Raw genomic sequence first — 24,611 nt, 5'->3', positions numbered from 1 at the left:
GGCCACCCATGCTCCAGGTCAATAAACCACTCTCCAGACAGTGACACCAGTCCATTCCCTCAGGCCTGCCTCCACGATGCAGTCACCACCCAGACCTGCTTCCCAACACGGCCACACTGAGGACCAGGCCTAAGACATAGGAATTCGAGGGACACATGGACACCATAGCACTGGCCACCGATCAAGGACAGGAAGTGCTTGTGACAGAAGAAAATTACCCACAAAAGAAAGCATTCTAAGATTCTAAGCACTGCCACTACAGTACCCTGAACATGGGTACAGAATCACCACGACTGTCCTATTTTAAAACAGACACCTCAAGTGACATTGGATCTAATCACGTGTGAAAATTAACTGGAAGAGAATGTTCTGGGCCTTCTCTAGCTTGAGGTCTCACTGAACACTCAAAGTTTGATGAGTTCTGCAGCAAACAGGGCCTTGGAAGTACACAGGAATGTGCATGTGGTGTCCCGATATTCGTCATGCTCACCACACATTCCACCTGTGTCTTGGCTGTTTTTTAAGTTGTACTTTTGTCTCTACTGGTAAAAGCAAATTGTTTCTCATGGTTCTTGTGAGTAGTATAGCAAAATGTGATCAGATTTCTGGGGCTGTGGTGAATTATACCTTCAATTGGAGTCACTGCCTGATTAAATTTATCCATAATTCCCACTCTTCATCTATGATTCACCAACCTCCTTCCTAAGCCAAAGAGGCAATCAATAAGGGAATGTGTCATCTTTGCATTTTCAAGTCTTTGATATTGGCGCCAATCCCTGAAATTCCAAAAACGTAATCTATTATACATTGCTTACTAGTCTGGTAAGAAGAAGTTTCTGGGATTTCCATTGACTCATCCTCAAAAAATAGTCTCACTACATGGGCTAAGTGAATGATGTAGTTTTCATCTGTTGCTGAGTAGGCCTGTAAAATCTTATTTTTTGTAACTGGAAAAAGAAATCAAAATATGTTTCTGAACACGTGGGCATTTGTGAGGCAACTCACACTGAAGCTCTATATATCATATGACATTAGGATTTCACTGAGAGTGTGTACCATAATAAAGGTTCAGAACTTAAGATATGGAGCAAATTCCTGAAAGACACATATTTTCCCTTTAAATACACAGCTTAAGAAATAATGTGTGCCTTTAAGAAAAGCTTCAAGTATGCTGAACAAGATGTCTTGCTGTTTAATTAAAGCACAAAAAAAGAAAAGGCAAGGTATCTTTTCTCCTTCCTGATGTCTTCTGATCTCCTTCTCCTGCTTCTCCCTGGCAAAAAAAATCAACAGCTTTGTTGAGAAAAAGGATGCTCAGAAATCCAAAGCTCCCAGCTCCACAATTAGAGAGCAGAGCACAGACTGGTGACTGATGTACAATAGAAAAATTACCAGCAAAACCGAGCGACTAGTCATCTCTGTCATAATGAGAAGTTAATAGAATAAAATTTGAGATATAACTAGGAATAAATTCACGTTTTCTGTAGGTATTTATATATTTGTATTTAAATCATTTTCTGGTGTGATAGATAGCCCATGATCCAAATAGACCCTATAGGGTGTTAGCAGCTCTGGAACAGACAAACCCCAGTTTCGTGGCATAAAAAAACAATTGGTATTGGTTACTAATCTATATGTAAGCCATGTAGTTCTCTGAGTCTTGGCTGGGTTTCATCTTGTGTCTTTGATGAGCTACAAGTTTAGTAGGTTGCCCTGAAGATGTTGCCTGTGTCCCACATCTGTGACCACAGGGGCATCTGGGGGTTTATTCCACATGTTTGCTTGATGTTTATCTTGCTAGTTCAGGCTTCACAAGGTCTTGGTTTGTTTCTAAGTCAGTGACCCAAAGCATTCAAGATTTTAATGATGACTAATACAGAACCTGACAGAGCATCCGTTTCTGTACATTTTCTTGGTCAAAGCAAATTAAAACCAGAGTGTGAAGATGAGGCATATGGAAACAAACTCTGTTTTTTGATGCAAGAAGCTGAACAAGGATGTGAAGAAAACACATTGGATAATCAGTCTCCAGTGACGCCCTGCTCTTGGTGTAGGTCTCTGTCAATTCTTTTCACACATTGTGTCAAAGTTGGTCTCTGAGACAAATAGACTATGACAAAAGTGATGGCATGTCACTTTTGAGGCTAAATCTTAAAAGACAGTGTAGCTATTGACTTGCCCTCTCTTGGTTTATTTGCTCAGAGGCCCATGAGGTGAGGAACTGAATTGTCCTATCAACAAATTTGGAAGCAACTCCTCAATCAAGTTATGTTTTCAGAGGTGGCAGCTCCAGTCAACATCTCAACTACAAGCCAGAATTTTACACTTAAACTGCTCACACATTCCCTCCTTGGAAAGTATGCAATTGCATGTGTCTTTCCAAGTTACTAAATTAGTGGGGAATCCACATGTATGCATTAGTGTGCTGAATGTGGTCCTCATTCCTGTCAATAGCACATGGTTGTAATATTGCTTTGAACTGGTCAGAATTTTTAAATTAGATGAGACTGACTATTAGTAGTTAAAAGTGAGCAGAATCACAAGCTCATGATACCAATCAGGTGGTGGGAGGAAGGATTCAGCATTGTACAACTAAGAATGTTGATTAGAAGAAGTGGGAAGGAAAGCTTCAGTATAATCTTAGCAATTTGGTTGCTTTCAGTAACCTATCATTCTAGAAAGTGTTATTAGTCATGTTTCTATTGATTCTACACTACAGCATTGACTATAATAGAGAAAAATAAGAAACAACCAAGATTTACAATCGTGGTGACTTTGGACTTGAATGAAATTAATCCCTCCTCATATTCTAAAGATGAAATTAATTGGGGAAAGAACCCAAAATTACACCACTTACTTCCAGAATTTTTATTAGAATTTCCCTGGTGTGTCTTTCTATTAAATGATGTTTACAATAATATTTTTTAAAATTTATCAATGCTTTCATCACTCTTCAAAATCTTAGAATTGGTTTGTGGCCTATCCTAATTCATAGTTTTCTTTTTTTAATTGTAACCATTCATGTCTTCATACATGTATTTGGGATAATGATGTCCATCTCATACCACCGACTTTCCTACCCCCATTTCCCCGCTTTCTACTCCCTACCCTTTGCCCTCCCTAATGTTCCTCCATTCCTCCCATACTCCCCCCATCCCCATTATGGATCAGCATTCTCATATTAGAGAAACCATTTGGCCTTTGGTTTATTGAGATTGTCTTTACTTACCATAATCTTCTCCAACTCCATCCACTTTTCTACAAATGTGATGATTTTATTCTCTTTTAATGCTGAGTAATGTTCCATTGTGTATATACATCACATTTTCTTTATCCATTCATCTACTGAAGGGCATCAAGGTTAGTTCCACAGTTTAGCTATTGTGAATTGTGCTGCTATAAATGTTGACGTGGCTATGTCCCTGTGGTATGCTGTTTTTAAGTCCTTTGGGCATAAAGAGAGAAATGGGATGGCTGGGTCAAATGGTGGTTCCATTCCAAGTTTGCCAAGGAATCTCCATACTGCTTTCCACATTTGCTGCACCCTTTTTCAGTCCCACTAGCAATGCATGAGTGTGCCTTTTCCCCAAGATTCTCACTAATACTTATTGTTGTTTGTATTCTTAATAGCTGCCATTCTGAGTGGAGTGAGATGTTAGAGTACTTTTGAGTTGCATTTCTCTAATTGCTAGAGATGTTGAACACTTTTTCATATATGCGTTGATCAATTTTATATCATCTTCTGAGAAGTGTCTGTTCACTTCCTTGGACTATTTATTGATTGGGTTATTTGTGTTTTTGGTGTTAAAGATTTTTGAGTTCTTTATATATCCTGGAGATTAGTGCTCTGATATGAGTGTAAAGGTTTGCTCCCATTCTGTAGGCTCTCTATTCATCTCACTGATTGTGTCTTTGCTGAGAAGAAGCTTTTTAGTTTGAATTCATCCCATTTATTGATTCTTGATTTAAATTTTTATGTCACAGAAGTCTTATTAAGGAAGTTGGGGCCTAATCCAACATGATGGAGATTTGGGTCTACTTTTTCTTCTATTAGTCACAGGATCTCTGGTTTAATTCTTGATCCACTTTGACTTGAGTTTTGTGCATGGTGAGGGATAGGGGTTTAATTTCATTTTGTTGCATATGGATTTCTAGTTTTCCCAGTACCATTTGTTGAAGAGGCTATCTTTTATCCAATATATGTTTTGGCATCTTTGTCTAATATAACATAACTGTAATTATGTGGGTTAGTCTCTGCATCCTCTATTCTTTGCCATTGTTCTACAAGTCTATTTTGGTGCCAATACCATGTGTTTTTTTGTTACTATTGCTCTGTAGTATAGATTAAAGTCTAGTATAGCAAGGTCACCTGCTTCACTCTTCTTGCTAAAGATTGCTTTAGTTATTCTGGGTCTCTTATTTTTCCAGATGAATTTCATGATTGCGTTTTCTATTTCTATGAGGATTGTCATTGGAATTTTGAATGGAATTCATTAAAGGGAGATGTTTCCATCTTCTTAAGTCTTCTTTAATTTCTTTCTCTAGTGTTCTGTAGTTTATGTTGTAGAGTCTTTCACCTCTTTTATTAAGTTGATTCAAAAGTATTTTATTTTATTTTGAGGCTATCATAATCGGAGTAGTTTTCTAGATTTTCTTTCAGAGGATTTGTCACTGATGTACAGAAATGCCTTTGATTTATGCGTGTTGATTTTATATCCTACTACTTTGCTGAATTCATTTATTGGTTCTAGTATTTTCTGGTGGAAATTTTTGGGTATTCTAGGTTTAGGATGAAATAATTAGCAAATAGTAATACAATTATTTCTTCCTTTTCTTTCTGTATCCCTCTATTTTCTTTCATCTCTCTAATTGCTCTGGTTAGTGTTTCAAGAACTATGTTAAATAGAACTGGTGAAAGTGGGCATCCCTATCTTGTTCCAGTTTTTAGAAAGAATACTTTCAAATTTTCTCCATTTAGAATACTGTTGGCCTGGGGCTTAGCCTAGACAGCTTTTAAAATGTTGAAATATGCTTCTGTTATCTTTAGATTTTCTAGTGTTTTGGACATGAAGCGGTGCTATATTTTTTCGAATGCTTTTTATGCATCTATTGAGATGATCCTATGATTCTTATTTTAAGTCTATTGATGTGATGAATTATATTTATTGATTTCCATATGTTGAACCAAACTTGCATCCCTAGGATGAACCCCAATTCATCATGGTATACTCTCTTTTTTTATATATTTTTGCTTTTGATTTGCCAGATTTTATTGAAAATTTTTGCATCTATGTTCATTAGAGATATTGGTCTGAAATTTTCTTTCTTTGATGTGTCTTTGCCTGGTTTTGAAATTAGGGTGATATTGGCCTTGTAGAATGCATTTGAAAGTGTTCCCTCTTTTTCTATTTCATGAAATAATTTGAGGAGTAGTGGTACTAGTTCTTTTTTTTTTTTTTTCTTGTTTTTTAAGGTCTTGCAAAACTCAGCTGTGTATCCATCCAGTCCTGGGCTTTTCTTAGTTGGTGAACTTCTGATAGCATCTTCTATTTAATTTCTTGAAATTGATCTGTTTAACCTGTGTATATCATCCTGATTCAGTTTGGGCAACTTATATGACTCTAGAAATTTGTTGATGCCTTTGATATTTTTTATTTTATTGGAGCACAAATTTTCAAAGTAATTTCTAGTTATCTTCTATATTTCTATAGTGTCCATTTTGTGATATTTCCTTTTTCTTCACGGAAATTAATATTTTGAGTTTTCCATCTTCTTCTCTTCATTACACGGCTAAAGGTTTATCAATTTTATTTATTTTTTCAAAGAACCAACTTTTTGTTTTGTCAACTTTTGTAATTGTTTCTTTAATTTCTATTTCATAGAGTTCAACTCTGATTCTTGTTATTTCCTCTCTTCTACTGCTTTTGGTGTTGATTTGTTCTGTTTTCTAGAGCTTTGAGATGTAATGCTACATCATTTATTCATTGACTTTTTCTTCTTTTAAGGACTTAACTCCATTCTTCTTAATACTGACCTCCTAATGTCCCAGAGAATTCAATATGTTATTTTAGTATACTCATTTATCTCTAAGAAATTTTAAATCTCCTCTTTCATGTCTTTTGTGTCCCATTGTTCATTCAGTAGCTTATTATTTAGTATCAGGTGTTGGAGTAGTTTTAATTTTTATTTTATTATTTATTTCTAATTTTATTCCATTATGATCTGATAGAATGCAAAGTAGGTAGCTCTATAGTTTTGTATTTGCTAAGAGTTGATTTATGGCAAAATAAACGGTCTATTTGAGAAAAGGATCTATGTGTTACTGAGAATAAAGTATATTGACTCATTAATTGATGAAATATCATATATATATATATATAAGTTTAAATTATTGATTATATTATTGAAGTCTTTTTAAAATTTTTTTAACATTTATTTATTCGTTGTAACTAAACACAATATCTTCATTTTATTTATCTATTTTAATATGGTGCTAAAGATCAAACCCAGGGCCTTGAATGTGCTATGCTTGTGCTCTAGCGCTGAGCCACAATCCCAGCCCCAATTATATTATTGAGTTCTAAAGTTTCTTTGTTCAGCTTTTGCTTGAAAGATCTATCTAATAGTGAAACATGTGTGTTTAAGTCACCCAGAATTATTGTGTTGTGGTCAATTTGACTCTTGAACTTGAGAATTTTTCTGTTTGTTTGTTTGTTTTTTAAAAAAATTCGATGCTCCATTGTTTGGAGAATACATATTTATAATTGTTATATTTTGTTGATGTATGGTTCCTTTAAGAACTATGATATGTCATTTTTTATCCCTTTTGATTAACATTGGCTTGAAGTCTACTTTTTTGATATGAAGATGGCACCTCTGCTTGTTTCCATGGTTTATGGGAATGGTATGATTTTTTCCCAAGCTTTCACCTTCAGTCTGTGGATGTCTTTTCCTTAGATGAGTCTCCTGAAAGCAGAATTTTGCTGGGTCTTTTTTAAAAATCCAATCTGCCAGTCTATGTCTTTTGATTGGTGAGTTTAGGCCACTAATATTCAGGGTTATTATTGATACCTGATTTGTATTCCTGGTCATTTTTGTATTTAATTTGACTTGTTTTCTTCCTTGATTATTTTTTTTCTTTAGTGTCATACCTCCCTTTGCTGATTTTCATTGTTGTTTTTCATTTCCTCCTCATGGAATACTTTGCCGAAGATGTTCTGTAGTTCAGGCTTTCTAGTTGTAAACTCTTTTAACTTTTGTTTATCATGGGAAGTTTTTATTTCATCATCAAATCTACAGCTCAATTTTACTGGATATAAGATTATTTGTTTGGATTAGTTTTATCTCAGGGCTTGGTATATGTTGTTTCAGGATCTTCTAGCTTTCAGGGTTGACAAATCTGTAGATATCCTAATTGGTTTCATCTTATATGTAATGTGATTCCTCTCTCTTGTGGCTTTTGAAATTCTCTTCTTATTCTGTATGCTAGGCATTTTTATTTCAATGTGCCTTGGTGTGGATTTGCTGTGATTTTTATACATTTGGCATTCTATAAAGCTCTTGTATTTGATTTTTCAATTCATTCTTTATGTTTGAAAATTTTTTCTGATATTATTTCATTGAATAGACTTTTTATTCCTTTGGTTTAGAACTCTATTTCTTTCTCTATATCAATAATTATTAAATATGGTCTTTTTATGTTATCCCATAATTCTTGATTGTTCTGTTCATACTTTCTTACCATTTTCACTGCATAGTCAACATTCTTTTTAACATTATATATTTTGTCTTCATTTTCTGAGGTTCTATTTTCCAAGTCATCTAATCTGTTGGTGATGCTTTCTATTGAGCTTTTAATTTAGTTTATTGTTTCTTTCACTTTAAGAATTTCTGTTTGATTTGTTTTTCACAACCTCTATCTCCTTATTGAAGTAATCATTTGCTTCCTGTATTTGCTTATGTAGCTCTTTATCAAAATGATCCTTTGCTATCTGTATCTGATCTCTTCTATTATCCTTTAATTTGTAGAACATTTTAAATATGAACATCTTTAATTCCTTATCTGTTATTTCTTCTGTTGTGATGGCCATGGATTCTAATAATGTAGTATTTTGATTTGTTTGGGGAATTTTCTTCACTTGTTTTTTATGTTGTGTGTCTTCCCTTCTAGCACTGCAGATCTGAAGCATTATTGTTTTTACTCTATAGGTTTATAGTGTCCCTACAGGGCTCCAATTCCTCTCTTTTGAGGGGGAGAACAATGTAAACAGATCCCAATACAAATAATATTCACATTTAAACCAAATAGCTGCTATTAAGATGACTATAGTTGTGTCACAATATACAGAAATGGTGAGTTCATTTACTATCTACAATATGCACAGTAGATTTGCAAAAAGGTATACAGTTTCTGATGGTGGACAAAGAATCAAAGGTGAGGTTTAGGATGTGATGTTGAGAGTGTAGAACGTGAGGATGAGACTATAGAGTTGTTAGATCCTAGGAAATGTGAAAGAGGTATCTACATCAGTTGATTAGTGGCAGAAGAAGAGAGGAAGTAATTTGAGTGAGAAAAGGAAGTGGGAAGACTAAACAGAGTACAAACAAACAAACATAAAGCTTAAAAAAATTTAAAAATTTAAAAACAGGAGATAAAAAAAATATACAGAACAACTGTACTATACTGCTCAGATATCTCAGTTCTCAATAGCCTAATTCATGAAAGTACCTGGTTTCACAAATACTGGGTATGTGAGGGAGGTACAAGAGAGAGGGACGAAAGAAAAAATCTCAATGGTAGATACAAGGACGTTTCATTGGAGATCAGTATTTTTCCTGCTTCCCTTCTCATCCAATAGGTGGGGTTGGTTGTTGTTTTCTGGTATCTCCACCTTCAGGATGGTGAAGGTTACCAGGGTGAGAGGGTTGGTCTCGGGTGCAGAGCTCTTGGAAGCAGGGTATAGCACCTGCAGGTCCTGATGGGGGACTGCACCCCAAGGATCTCCTGTGGGTCCTGCTCTTGTGATGAGGGTGCCTTGTCTTATCTACTTATATTACCTGTAGACCTCATAATTCCTGGTCTCTAATTTAGTCTCTAAACTCTATCTCACTCCCCTCTCCCTTTCTACTTTCCAATCAGGAACCTTTCTCTCCAGAGATCTTGTATGCTGTGCTCTGGGTTCACATACTTTTTGTGGAGAGCTGTTTTATATTGGGCAGTCACTATGCTGGCTACAGGGGGTGGATGGGACGTTGGGGGTGCTGGTAACTATTGGTACCTGCCCAACCAGTGTTCCAAACTGGGAGTTGGCGCAACTAAAGATGGCAATAAAGGTGTCCCAAGAAAGAGGAGGGTACTTTCAGCAATGGTGTGTCTGGTGGGGTGGGGCTGGGTGGTGGTGTTGGGTGATGTGTTCAGAGATGCAGCTTTGTGGCATGCAGTATTATAGCTGGTGGCTTTCTCCAGACCCTGTGCTATGTCCCAGGAGCTGACAGTCTACCAAGAGGGAGGACAATGGCAGTGTCTGCAGAGTCTCAAGATGGAGGCAACTGAGGGAGCCCACACTGGTAGTTGGGAGTCCACAAAGGAGTGGCAGCTGAATTTCCTGCCTGGGTGGGCGGCCAGGATCCCTGTGCAGGTGCTGATGCTGGTGATCCTGCTTAGGCACTCAGGGGTCCTGTGTAGCCAGGATTCCTGTACTGATGCTGAGACCTGGAGATCTGCATGGGCACCACAGCCATGATTCCTGTGCAGGAGCAGCTGTCGGGATTTCTCTAATCACTATCAAAGAAACAGTATTCCCACTCTTGAATCCCAGGTCAAGGAGTGACCCAGAATGCAGCTTCCCTCTCGCCTGCCATCTTGGATCCCCCAAGTTCATAGTTTAACAAACAAGTTTTTGCTTTTGAAGTCATCACATGTATGGGAACTCAAGTCCTCCTGTTTTGATATTCAACAATTTTCAAATGCATGCGTATAGACTCTTCCTCTGCTCAAACAAAAATATCTCCAAATTTTGAGACATTACTTGTGGACACTGAAAATATTTCATATGCAACTCTCTGAAAATTTTAGTTTTATGCTGAAATGATGTATTTCAAATTCAATACCTGAATATACAAACAAATGTCAGGAAATTATTCTCTTCTTCTACTCCTCTTTTACCTGACCCCCCCCCCCAGAAAAGAGGGAAAACAAAACAACAAGACAGAAGGATAAAAAATAATCAAAAAATGCCAAAAATAAAAACAACAGAAACAATTTTTACTTTCTCTGAAATATCGCTTATCTTAGATTTGCACAAGTGTGAGGCAGAGCATCCCCCTGAAGCAAAGCTCATGCATAGAGCACTGACTGTTCATTATCAGTGATATCCTTTCTTGTTTAAAAATAGACAAATAAATTGAATCTAAGAGAGGTTTAGTGCCAGGATAAGTGACAAGTGACGGCAGTTTGAATGGGGCCCTGATGTTTCTTTCCTTCAATATTTCCAGGAATGTCTAGAGAGTAGCCCCATCTGTTTTCCATCCTATTTCTTATTATCAATATTTGTTAATGTAAGTGTCACTAACAGAAACTGGCCAAAGGGAGTTCACATTCCAAGTTTTTCTTGATTCCTGGCAGTGAGGAGCCCTGACAACAGGGCAGATGGGTCTCCTATTGCTCATATGGCATCACTTCTGCTCCTGGTTGACTGGCAGCAAAGATGCTCTCCCTAGACCATGTCCACCTGCAGAAAACCAAAGCACAACCTGCTATTGGCGCTTCCCACAGTGTTACAGGCTTTGAGTCTCTTTAAGATTTCAAATAAATGTGTCTATGAAGGACTGATTGACCGTGGCAGCCAAAGTCTGGGCCTAGAATTTTGTCATTTATTTCTTAAAAGAGAATACTATTGAAATACAAAACAAAATTAAATATTGAGGTGAAATCAGTTATTTAAGCCTCTTACCCCAGTAGGCATGAAGTATGTAAGCAACACATTCATGATTTACTGCTCTATTTTTTAAAAAAAGCAACTTGAGATAAGGAAAATGATGAGCAGCATTAGAAAAGGGGGAAATATAAGAAAATACAAGTGAAGAAAATGAAAGTAGGAGGTGAAAGATTTAAAAGAAAGTATCAATAGTGGAGATATAGGGCAAAGGAAGTAAATATAATGAAAGAACGATACATATTAAGTAATGAAGAAAAAGTCAAAGAGCAACTCAAGACTAAAAGAAAAATGGAAACATAATTAGTAAGTTCTAAGCTATCAAAGCAAGTTGCTCTTCACGTATAATTTTTTTGAATTAAACTTTATGTTGCAGCATAATTTCACACTGCATTTTCATCAATGAATGATCTAATTAACCTCATTTTCCTGCTGTTCAAATTGCCTAATTTGTAAATCTTCAAAGGAGCCCTTTACAAATTATATTTTGTCAAAATTTAGGCTTCCTAAAAAACGCCTCAATGCTATAATGTTTAATCCTTACTCATTTTGGAATATTTTCAAACATCAACAACAGATTACACTAAAATATACTTTGCACAAGTTTATGACCCACTGGAGTCTCTATGTCCGGTTTCTGATCATTTGGAAGTGTGGATTAGTTTTTGCTTTAGGCCTCAGGATAAAGTTCCTCCTGCTAGAGCTGTTTAAATAAGTGGTACTTTTATAATGCACACATCATATTGGGGGGCGGATTTTCATATTGAACAGTTCACCTGACTGGGATGAAATTATCTCATATTCCATGGGTCAAAACAACAATAGAAAAAGAAAGAGAAGATTTATTGGCTCTATTATAATCACTCCATAATATCAATTTTTAAAATAAAAAAAATAAAGAATTATTTATTGTAACCTGAGTTTCTTAAGATTTCTTATTGGAAAAAGAAAAAAAAAAGAACAAAAACAAAATAAATACCAACAGAGCTCTTTTAAGCAGTTAAATCCAGACAAGAATCTAGCTGCAAAGTAGAGGTCTTGAGATCCTGCTAGTTTTGGGGAGAAGGACATTTTGGCTTTCCTCTCATATTCATTTCAGCACCTGGAAAAGGGAAATCTTATTTGAAAATAAAAGATAAAAATAAAAACAGCTCACTATAGTGCTTCCCCAAGGAAGTTATGAGTTAGATATAGCAAATTAGAGCAAGTGCTGAGTCCTTGTGGTTATTCCTTTCAACATGCAAAACAATTTTCCTCTTTCAAATGAGTTTAGTTTAAAATGCCTTTGAGATGATTCATAGTTCACTGACAGCTGTTTACCTTCAAACCCACCTCAGATAATTTACCCATGTCTCTGGTCGCATTTGAATTCTGCATAAACATGCTCAGTAAATTCTCCTGGTAACAAGTTAAAGGTTAGATTGTCTTTTGGCAATGAATTGCCAACCAGGTAGAAAACAGGAAAAGAAGTTGCATACACTTGCAAGAATAAAATTAAAGACTGAAACTTTTAATTGCCCTCCAGGTGTATTTATTGTTATTGGCTCAATTGTAATTAAGTGGTATAAATTGCATGTTACTATGAGGTACCTAAAATTATGTAATTTGCCTTTTTCATTTTCTTCATGTTTGTGAAATTTCTGAGGTCATAATAGGAGCTCCTTTGAAATTATCTTTGCTTCCTCTCAAAGAGGAACCAGTCCTTGTCTTGAGAGACTCCATTTTTTCCCCTCTAACCTATTCTCTTTATAAGTTGTTTCTTCTTCCCAGCCTCCTGCAGGTAATCATGCCATAGTAGGAATGGTGACTGACTGTCCCTCATTGGCACCAGCAGACTCCAAAGAAGCAGACCCAAGAGCCAACAGCTTGGCTGACGTTGCTGTGTCTCTTGGTTTTCCCTCTGTCCTTGTGTACATTCCTGAAGCCAGGCTCAGTTAAGGGAAGACAGTGTCCTCTGTCTTCCTGATACGGCCACACCAAAAGGAACTCCTGGCACGCTCCACCACCATTTCTCAGTCTCTGCTAATTGGACTCTGAAGAGAGCAGGTGACTCAATATTTATTTATTTATTTATTTTTTGGAACCCCAGAGTCAGGCCTCTGACCTAAACCATATTTAAAAATCAAAATTAAGAACACATTATGATGAACATTTTTTTCAGAGTGGTGGATAGAATATAATGTCACATATTACAACTTAGAAAATATTATAACACTCATTCTTTCCAAATTCTTTGAATCAATTTGACTATACAAGTTCGTTCCTGTTTTGAAATAAAAAGACATATGATGCTGGGAAGTTCTTCATATTGATGTCTGCTATGGTAACTTACAACCAGAAACTCCAGCATACTCCAAACTTCACAGCGTGCTGTTTTTACAATACCTCTTGTTTGTATCATGGATGCTCGAGTTCAAGCACCCAGCTTTACTTTATTTCTTTCAGGTTTAAAATGCGTTCTCATATTTTTAATTTCCACCCAAGGTAAGCACTGGTGAAGGTGTATTTCCCGAATGTCCTTTTGGATTCAGGCTGCTGGACACTCTCTCTGGAGTACCAGGACTGGTCTTTGGCAGTGCTGTCCTTGATAGAGTCCCTCAAGCCCCTCCCTTTTGCTCATGTTGTAATTTGCACATGGAATATTTCCCCAAGTCTCCTTTGTCTCCAGCTGCAGGTTGTATTGGGAGGGAGTAGAAACTATATAGGTGGGTCTGCTGGAGGAAGTAGATCACTGGGCCTTGTCCTTGAAGGGTCCTGGTGTCCCCAGCCCCTCTCTCTTCTGCATTCTCCTGTCCTTACCAGCTGTTCTAAGCTAAACAGCTTTCCTCCACTTTGCCCTTCTCCAGGATACTCTGTCTCACCACAGGCCTTAGAGCAATAGACCATGGACTGAAACCCCTGAAAACCTGAGCCAAAATAAACCTTTACATCTTGGCTTTTTTCTCAGGTATTTTGTCTCAGAGCTGGAAAGCAGACTATTACAGCCGTCATTGTGAATTGTGAAGAGAAGACCCACCAAAAGGTGAGGATGTTACCTTCCAAATCTTACATTCACAAATCCCTGAACATTTGATCCTTTTGTAAGGTGTCTCTTTGGTCATTAGTTCTGTTCCTTGCTGTGAGGTTTAACTTGTAAGCTCTGTCTGTTTTCAGAAAACACAGGAACTATTGCAGGGTGTTGAGGTCCATTCTAATATTCTGGCCCTGGGGGGAGCTGGGGAGAAGGATACAAAAACATTGAATGAGGAAGACTCTGCTTAGTGCCCAAGTCTCTCTTCCTTTCTCCCTCTAAAAGCCCTTTGCATCCCTGAGGACTCTGAGAAAGACTTTGTGACAAAAATCCCACTTTCTTCTGGAAAAGACAGCTTTTCGTCTATGATTGCGTTCCTAGCCTCAGTCCTTTGTCTCTCAGTATAACAGGCTGCTCACGGTGCATGCAGTCAGGTTTTTTATTTTATTAACACTAAGATCTGAATTTACTCCCCTACCACTTTTTAAAATCTTTGATGAGGTTCAGTGTCAGATAGGTTCCAGGACATGGATCTTCTAGTCATAGAAAAACATAAAAGATTACTATCTTTTTTGAATTCTTTAAATATTTTACAGCAATATTAAATGGACATAGTTCTGATGCAGGTTTTCACTGTTTGAATGTTGGGTCATTGATGTTAACAATTGAATCTCAGTTATCTGTGAGTTTTGTCATTAGAAAGTATGTGACACACAGAAGAGGTGAATACTGGAAGAAATCTATATTATCTGCAGAAACTATTGACTTGGCAAATGCTCTATGATTGAACTACACTGCAACTGATCATTGATAAAAGAGAAAAGAAAATTCAGTGGAAAAAGATATGAGCTTTCAACAAATGGTGATGGACGTATTATCATATTCATATTGGCAAAACAACAGAAATATCTACATCAATCTCATTCTTTCCCCCCAAATTAACTCAAAGTCAATCACATACATAAATGTAGAACTCAAAATTATGAAACTGTTATGATAGCTATTTAGATACACCACCAAAACACCATGAGATATGAGCACATATTCCTAAAATGGCTAAAATCCAGAAGACTGACAACACTAAATACTGGTGAGGATGTGGACAATAAGAACTCCTTCTCCCTGCTGTTTGGAATGCAAAGTGGCACAGCCTGGGTGGAAGAGAATTTTGCAGCTTCTTCCAAGCTAAACAAAGACTTACCTTACAGTTAAAGCAATTGCATATCTAAATATCCACACTGAGTTGAAAACTAAGCTCCACTCAAACACTTGCCCATGAGTGTTTATAGCAACTTTATTCAAGTCACCCAAAACTGGATGGGATAAAGATGTCTTTCAATATCTGAGTAAATAAAGAAATGGTACTAATTCCATATGATGAAATACTTTTCAATGACAAATTGAACTTTCTGTGCATATTGCTGATGAAAGAAACCAGTCTGAAAAGGCTGTGGTTTATGATTTCAAATATGTCACACCTGGAAAATATAAAACTGGAAGAAAATGAAAGACAAAATGGCTGTTGTCAGGTTTAGGTGTGACAGGAAAAGATGAGAAGATGTGGAACACAGCATTTTTAGAGAAGGAAAGTAAATGGGTATTGTCCCGACCGGCAGGACACATCCGCAGGACACATCAATGTGGGCAGGGAACCTAGATGGGAGGAATGAAGGGACAAGAGACAAGAAAGGTGACAGCAAGACAAAAGTTCTGATCAAGCTGCAAACTTTTATTGTTCACACAGGGGTATTTATATGCTGGGGATGGGGAAGGTCTCTAATCAGCAATTGCTGGATGTGGGTGGTAAAACTGCCAGCTGCAAGATGTCTGATGATCCTGATAACCACAGGATGTTCCAGGGAGATAGGTAGCTGCAGGATGCCTCCCAGGCAGGATGTCTCCCAGGGGGCTGTCAGGCTAATCTTTGAAGGAGAATTTCCTTCTAGTCCCCAACAGGTATGATTGGGTAAAGGTGGATATTTGATTTTATGCATTGGTCAAATTTCCTAGAACTGTTCAACATAAAGAGTGAAAACTAAACTATGGATATCAGTTAATAAAATGTCAATATTGATTCATCAATTCTAGTTAGTTCATCCCATGTACCACACTAATGAAAAATTTTAATAATAGAAAGAAAGGGAAGAGGAGTTTATCAAAACTCTTTACTTTCTGTGTAAGTATTTTATAAACTCCAGATGGCCAAATAATCAACAGTTAAAAGTTATTATTGACAAAACTGAAAAAAAGGGTGATATTTTCTTCAAGTACAGAACAGATAAATACCTTGTGGCTCATCCATTCCATGAAATGATATTCAGCAATTTAATAGACTGTGTTCCTGTTGCATATAACAATATGGATAAACTCCAAATTCATTTTGATAAGTGTAAGAATCCTGACCAAAAGCCTACATAATGTAGGATTCCATTCAGACGATATTTTGAAAAAGACAAAACTTACAGATAGAAAATAGAGAAGCAGTTTCAGATATTAGAAGAAGGGGTAGACTATAGAAAGGATGCCCAGGGAATTTTTGAGAGGTGGGTGTGTTCTACATAATACTTCAGTGATGGACACATGGCACTAAAAACTCATCAAAACCTACATAATTGTAAAATTGAAAAAAAAATTATCCAGTATGCCAGGGGGTTCCAAGATGGAACTGTGTTAAATTAATGTAGCTATATTACTACTGCATGGCTTCACTTCACAGGTAGTTGGTTGCTGGGATATAGCCACGGCCTTCTATAATTGTGGAAAGTAATGTATTGACTACAAATGCAAAACATTTCTACAAAATGTACAAAGACAAACACCATTTTCTAATTAACAGAACCCCTGACTCCTCACAAAAATGGTATTGTCTCTATCCAGGGGCAGGAGAAACACAAGGGGAACCTGGAGACCCTATCATGCCAGAAAAGAAGACAGTGATCAAAAAATAAAGGAAGGAAGAATGTCAAAGTGATGCATGTTAATCACAAAAAGTTCCAAGTCACTTGATTGCACCAATTTAATCAACACAATAAATGGTATGGGCTTGGATTACAAGTCAAGGTATAAAGTATGTGTGCATTATCTATAAATAGATTCAAACTAAAAAGAAGTAGGTTTACATAAAGGGTTTACTAAAAAATTGCTCTTGTTTTGTTGCTTAAAGAGTAGAATGTAGGAACAGGGAGCTGAACTAATAAGGAATACACTCACTTCTGAAATTTTGAAGATCATAGGGTGCTGTGTGGACCAACAGACTGCTGAATTTCATTTTAATGTGGCTCACACTTAGATGTCTCAATGGCTTTTTTTTTTTTTTTTTTAGTTCATTCTGAATGCAAATTCTTTCTTACAAAGTGGCTCAGTGCTCAGTGGCCTGGTGTCCAAAGATTCCACTGATGGTCAATTTTAAGGGTGAAGTAAAGGTTGCTAACAAGGGAGGACCCAACATAATTTTGTGTTTCCTGGGTCAGTTTCCCACCATAAGTTTGTGGACAAACTTTTTGATTCCTTTCTGCACCCTACCCCATCATCATCTTAGAGTAGTCAGAACTTTGCAATGTTTTCCTCACCAGGGATTGAATTAGTGTGTAGACAGAAAACTCATTGCTTATACTGGGTGAGGTGACCATAGTCTTCTGCATTTTTCTCCAGAACTATGTAAACTAGGTGGTTTCTGTCTAGTCACAAATATGATAGTCGTAATAATCTGTTGTGAATCAAAGGTTTTTCTTTTAAAAATTCAAGGACATAAAATGTATCTGTATAGATAACAATCAATACCCTGTTACAAAACAGCCTCAAATTTCTCTGTACCACTCATTTTTCTTCATCTGTTTCTTGTCTACTCTGTGATAAAGTATAATGAGCTCTATGCAAATGCATTTGTGTAACAGGGAATGAATATATTAAAAATGAAATACCTAATCAGAAGTATTGTATTATTTCCTGAGTCTCTTCCTCAAAGTCTTGGCTATGATATAACAAAATTGTGACACATGCTTTAAAGCATTCCTTTTAAATTAGCAAATTAAGATGTAATGCAAACATTTTAACATGTTCCATTACTCTTCATTTTGTTCAATACTGAAATCAGAATCCACAGAAGCAGAGGAGCAGCCTAGATTTAATATTGAAAATTATATTTCAAAATTAAATAATACAAAGCTAAAGTGGTAGCTATCTATATGTGCATGTTTTTTTTTTCTCACATGCATGCCAAATAAAGCCTGCAGAATTTTATGACTGTTTTTTTTTTTTTCAAGGGAGGTAACATATTTTATGGAGAAATGTGATTTGCAATCTTCTGTGAAGCACTGCCTCATGGAGCACTGTGCAAAGCATGTACAATGAAACCTTTGATGGTTTCATTGAATAGAATTATATGGCACAGTGAAACATAGCTCCTCTATATGAAATGTTTGTTCTATGCATGGCACAACTAAAGTGCCATAGCTGTGCAGGTAGTCTGCTAATGAAGACTGAAAAAGAAGAAGAAAGAAATTGGTGGACACAAGCAGTAATCAATCTTCATCTAATAGCTTTAACTCATGTTGTGTTAGTCACTACCTTTGAAGAATTGAAACAGTCGCATATTTTAGTTAAATGCCATATATCTAAGCATAAAAAATAAGTGTTCAGACAAGGTCAAATATAAATGAACAAAACCTGACATAAAGTGATGACCTTCTAATAAACACTAGTAAATACTTAACATATAGTAAATCATATTACATTTCAAGATTTCTCAAGTTTAAACTGAAGTTTTCTTATGTAATATTCTGCTTGATTTGGAAGTTTTAGTCCTTTATTTTTAAGAGGCAAATTAATATTCTACTTTTAATTATTTTTTTCTTGAAAGACTCAATATATCTGTATATTTCTAGTAATATAAATGTTATTTTAATATTATTTTAATCAATGATAAGGCATGTTATTTCACAAAGAGCTCTAATTTATTATTTTGTTGTTTCTTATTAGATTATAATCATAAATTGATTTTAAGTTACATTTCTAAATTAATCTAGGTAAGATTCTTTTCATTTAGTTGCATAAGCAATTAATTTTTTTCCACTATGTATTTGTTATTTTCAAATTATTTTATCTTTCAAGTAGGGAGTTAGGTTGTTTCATAATTTTAACTAATGTTTGACTTTTCATTGCTACAATAATAAACCTTTATTCTTTAATTGACATGTTAACTATGCATAGATAATACACATAGAGTTTCACCAAAATTCTAGTTCTAGATTTCGCATCTATATACAACAAAAACATAGATATTAAAAAGTTCTGAATAATAGCATTGTTCCTCATAACTAACACTGCTGTCCTAATTAGATGAGATATAAGCTTTGTTTTCATTGGCAGATGTAAGAATCGAGGTCGAAGTGAAAGTAAAATCCAAAGCAAGTAAAACAGAGTGTTCAAATATCAAGATTTATGATGTCTTTCAACCTCTGTAACTTTTGTATTTGCAAAATGAGATTTTACTCTTCTCAGGAGAAATCAAAAGAGCACAGCCTGAGGGGGAAAAATTGACTAAGAAACAAAGCAAAAAAGTTTATTTCATGAGACATTCATTTTTATTCTGCAATTTACACATATACAAAGACAAATTCACACATACATAAATACTTAATGACACCACTCTTTATTATGGCAAGAATCACAAGCAAATATCTCAATATCTTAGGTGCCAGTTTAATGTTGATTCAAATGAAATGCTGTGGTTTTCACTGGCTGCAGTGAAGTCGACGGCGTAAGAGTAAATGGTATGCTGAGAGCAATTATAAAAACTGGACAACAGAAATGAACAGTTGTTTAAAGGAACCAGAAAGCAATCAACACAGCTAGGACTTGAGGGAATAAGCTCTTGGAATGAAGGAAAACATGTTAATATGAGGCCGCCCATTCTGATTGAAAGGTTATAATGAGAGATGTGGAGTAGAATTTTCAGCAAACTCACTTGGCATGGGAGAGAAGAATTTGTTTTCAGAGTTACTAAATAATAAATAAAGAGCTAATATCAGGCAAAAGAGAATGGTGAGAAACAAAGTCCTCTATCTTGTGTGCAATTTCTTTATTTTGAAAAAATACTATAACACTATTTAGTAACATTTAACTTAAAAAAAGTAATGACATCTACTAAAATATCTCCTGAAAGTATTTGCATTATTTATCTAAACTTGATTTTAATTTGTAAAAAAAAAATCATTATTAATTTAGAGGCACAATACGATCAGTTAATACACACATATAGTGTGCAATATTGGAATTCCTGCAAGTTTCTATAAGGGAATTTGCTGATTCTTAAGTCCCAAATGCATGGAGAAGGAGGTGAAAAACTTCAAGTACAAATAACTTTGTAAAAGACTATGAGAGTATGAAAATTATGCCTTCTATAAAAATTGGTCATCAGTATTCAACAGAGATGACACCTAGTAAATAAATCCTGTGTTCAATGGAGATGTATGAAGGTCAATATCTAGGTGAAAGAGGGAAAAAGAAAGTGGTTGTCTCACCAGGGAAAATTGAAAATTGACTACTGAATCACTTGAAAGTCTGATGGGATCGAGATCATTTGCATATGCTCTGACAATTTCAGAAGAACATTAAATTTTCTGTGATAAAAATTAATATCATTAATATGAGAGAAATGTCAATTGTCTGGGAAAGGATTACAAATTCCTAGCACACCAGGCCACAGGAGCGAAGGAGAGACAACAGAAGAAAAGGGTAAGTAAGCAAGGCCAAAAAAATTGCTTAAAATGGAATTGTTAGACACAAAATCTCAAGTTCTTGTTTCAGAACTGATGATTCTATAATTAATGGTAAAAATACCATAAGGAAAAAGATACTGGAGAGGACATATTTTTTTTTAAATTATATCCCCATAAAATGTTTACTAATTATGATGAGATAAACAGCAACTTGGAGGTGAAGAAACTTGACAGACACCACCTTAATCAAGTATTCAAAGTTAATATCACAGTGATTTTATAATTCCTGGCATGATTTGCTAAGAAAAATACAACAACATTTCTAAAAAAAAATAAATTAGATAAAAAACGAGAAAGATCAATCTCCTGATGAGAAAACTTAACAAAGACAAAATGAGAGCCATGCAGGTGAGGAAAACTCTTCCAAATTGCCACAGTCCTAAAGGACCAGGGAACATCTAGGGATTAACTGAAATCATTGTATCAACATCTCACAGTCTTTATATAGATGTGGGAGATGTTAACATCAAGACATGCTCAAGAAAGAGAACTTCCTGTACACTTTTTTGCAACTTTTCTCAAGTCTAAAATAATTCCAAATAAAAAGTTGGAAAAGTGCTGAGAATAGGATAAAATACCACATTCTTGTGAATGTTTTATGTATACAAGTTTACTATGTAGTATGTAGACAAGGTTATTTTACTTTTGTGTATACAAGACATATTAGAGATGAAATAAATTCAGTATTAATCCTCCAATATGTTGGCTTTGGAAAGTAAACATTTTTGTCATCTTTCTCTCCACTCAACCTACATCTGGTTAAATAACTGCCATATAATTGGCCCAGAATGAAGATGTGTTTACTGACTGGTCAGTAAAATGATAAGATAAATGTCTTTTCTCCCTGTCAGACAGTCACAGCATTCTTTTGAAAATTCCCAATGCACTTGTGCAGCAATCCTAAAAGAACACTCCAGCATTCCTTGTCTCACCAAGGTACCACCTACTCCATCAGCATCATGATTGGATAGAGAGAATTGTCAGGGATACACCCAGCAGCTCTCTTATTTGATGAAATAATGCATCTCCATGATGAAAAGATTATTTCATTAAGGACATAGAATTCTAGGAAAGTTACTAATAACAGAGTTGACTTGTCATTTTTAATTAATAACTACTGAAATTAAAGGTGAAAAAAAAATAAAAGGATGGTGGGAATAAAACCTACTCCTTGTGAGAGAATAGAATGTATTACAGTCCTATAAAAAGAGCAAGAATTGAGGAAGAGTAAATCAATCAATAAATAAAGGCTTCTAATCTAGATTGAGACTGATCTCCATCAGTGTTCCTAAAATTAAAAAAAAAAAAAAAACACCAACAAAAAGTCTGGGAATCCATCACTTCCAGTGGAAGAGAAGATAAGTTGCTGGAGGGGGAACATAATAGTAGAGTAGTGGGAAAGAGGTAAGAATGGCAAGAATTGTGTAGATGAGCAGTTAGGTTAGGACATAGGTTGTAGGGCATATGTTAAAGGGCATAGGTCAGAGAATTTGAGGAGACCCTGTTGAATGACTCCCTGCAGTGTAGATGTGAGTAGCCTGCCCACAGGTGTGCAGTGAGACCTCTCACCCGTTATAGTTAGAAACCAGGCAATTGAACTAACAAAAACATTTCCCCCAACACACACACACACACACACACACACACACACACACACACACACACACACTCCACACCTTTCTTTTCAGTGTGGGAACATTTAAATTCACTCCTGCAAAAAGGAATGGTCTAGACTTCATCATGATCATACTCCATTGAATATTCCCTTTATGGAAAAGTCTGGAGGTATCTACTCACCACTGCAGATTGCACCTCTTTCTAAATTAGTATACATAGTGTCTGGGTCAGCTTTTATGCTTCTGGGACTAAAAGGCCTGACAAGAACAATTTTAGAGGAGTAAAAATTTATTTGGGGGGTCATTATATCAAAGTTCTCAGTCCTTAGAAGTGGACACTATTCCTTGGGCTCAGGGTGAGGCAGAACATCATGGTGGAAGAGTGTGGTGGATGAAAGCAGCTCACATGATGATCAGAAAGCAATCAATTCTCTTTTGAACCTTCTTGCACTGTCTCACAAAGCTTTTGGGAGACACATCACAGCCAAACCATAGCATAGATATGGCATACTCTTTTCAATAGCCATATGTTCTTATGGTCCACCAATGGAATCTATTTACTTAATATGGAAACTGAACTCTAGATCATGGGAAGAGACAATCAATCGTTATAAACAATTATCTATGGAGTCTGCTTAGATATGTTTCTACAATGAAAACAAGTTCATAAGTGATTGATAAATAGTGTAATTATATCAGTATAATGCAGTTATAAAATTTAGCAGGAGATAAATTCATTCATCACTTTGCTGGTACACTGGCTTGAGGAAAAATCATGGTTCAATCTTAAGGGTATAAGAGCAGCCACCTGCACTAGGATTTCCTCCCCAGAAAGGTATCCTGGAATGCAGAGTGGTCCTGCCAGGTTGCCTAAATCCCACAGTGAACCTTAATTAAACTGGGTGCTTCCAGCAATGGAGACTTAACATAGCTTTGGGGTTATCATCTGATCATTTTCTAAAGTGCCGAGGTTAAAAAAATATGCAATTACATAATTTTCCCATCAATTTCTCTCATTGTGTTTCATTATTTTCATTCTTTAAATTCAGTATCTGATTTTGGAGCGCATGTTTTTAAAATTTGTAGTATTACTTTCAAACAGAAACACATCAAATATCATATTCTATTAATTATTGAAATTGCATTCAATAGCAAATGGACAAAATATTTTCAATACAAAGTATGAATTTTATGCATTTAAGCTCCTACGTATTCTTAGCTATACTGAATTAAATAGTATTTGCTCACTTGGAATTTCCTCACCATCCGAATGATCAAAGTTTTCCATGTATTAATAGAGACAATTAACAATGTAGTAAGTTGTGATTACCTCACTATTTGCCTCTCTCTCTTGTATTGCTTTTGGAAGGCTTCTGCCTTTTTGCTTAAAACTTCAAATAATTCTAAATAACTCACCTTGTGGGAGGATATTTATACCCAGTGGCTCAAAGAAAACTTAGACTCTTTTACTCTCTTCTTATTTTTTTCCTCATTAGTAAACAGTTTTAAAGTGAAAGAAAAAAGAAGACCAAACAAAAAACCTGCGTTTAAGCAGTCTATGGATCTCTTAAGCTGATACATACAAATCTGAACTTACAGCCTTTGATCTCTGAACATGATACTTTTCCACTCATTATCTGATCATTAGCAATTAATTCAACAAATAAATACCTGAATTTTTATCATGTTGCCAATATTGCATTAGGTGCTGTGGAGAGAGAGTTGAGCATTTTTTCTCGTGCCTTTATAAATTTGCCATCTAGTAGAATATCTGTTCTCTGAGGAATCTGACATTTAAGCTGAGACCTGAAAGATGAGTAAATATTAACTAAGTGAAGGGCAGGAGCAGAAGAGAATTCTTTCCTGGCATCATGAGAAGCAGGTGCTGAAGCAGAACTTGTTATGGAATGCCAAAGAAGATGAAAGGTAGCTGCTGTCCCTGGGGTGTCAGGTCTAACCTAGAGAGTCACTAGGTGATCTGCAGAGACAAGCAGGAGTCAGAAGAAACTTGAAGTTACATCAATGATTTTGGACTTGATAAGTAACCTTTATTGCAATTAAGTATCAGTTGCCTAAGTCTTTGTTTCCACATTGTTTATTTAATCCATGTCCCAAAGAACTGAGAGACATAATTATTAACCACTAAAAATGGACTTAGGATGGTTAAGATCACATGCCTTCTAAGTAATGGAGCTAGAAACTGAAAACACAGGAATTGGAGCTAGAGCACTTGTTCTTTTACCCACTGGCCTCCCTGGCAGTGGAAACCCCT

At 35.8% G+C, this 24,611-nt stretch overlaps 1 long non-coding RNA gene across 3 annotated transcripts; it reads right to left on the bottom strand.

Annotated features, from left to right (window-relative positions):
• Window positions 1–1,169: 1,169 nt before the first annotated feature.
• On the bottom strand, window positions 1,170–24,138 carry LOC144366949 (uncharacterized). 3 transcript variants are annotated; one of them, XR_013426163.1, is made up of 3 exons: window positions 24,011–24,138; window positions 13,984–14,148; window positions 1,170–1,273 (listed from the first exon to the last, which is right to left on the bottom strand). It is a non-coding gene; the product is annotated as an uncharacterized LOC144366949 (long non-coding RNA). The 3 variants fall into 3 exon arrangements; XR_013426162.1 differs by lacking the exon at window positions 1,170–1,273 and adding an exon at window positions 10,244–12,036; XR_013426161.1 differs by lacking the exon at window positions 1,170–1,273 and having other exon boundaries at window positions 12,982–14,148.
• Between the last annotated feature and the right edge of the window lie 473 nt (window positions 24,139–24,611).

Source organism: Ictidomys tridecemlineatus, chromosome 9 (assembly GCF_052094955.1).
Source record: "Ictidomys tridecemlineatus isolate mIctTri1 chromosome 9, mIctTri1.hap1, whole genome shotgun sequence".
NCBI lineage: Eukaryota > Metazoa > Chordata > Mammalia > Rodentia > Sciuridae > Ictidomys > Ictidomys tridecemlineatus.
This window is presented reverse-complemented; position numbering and strand designations above follow the sequence as displayed.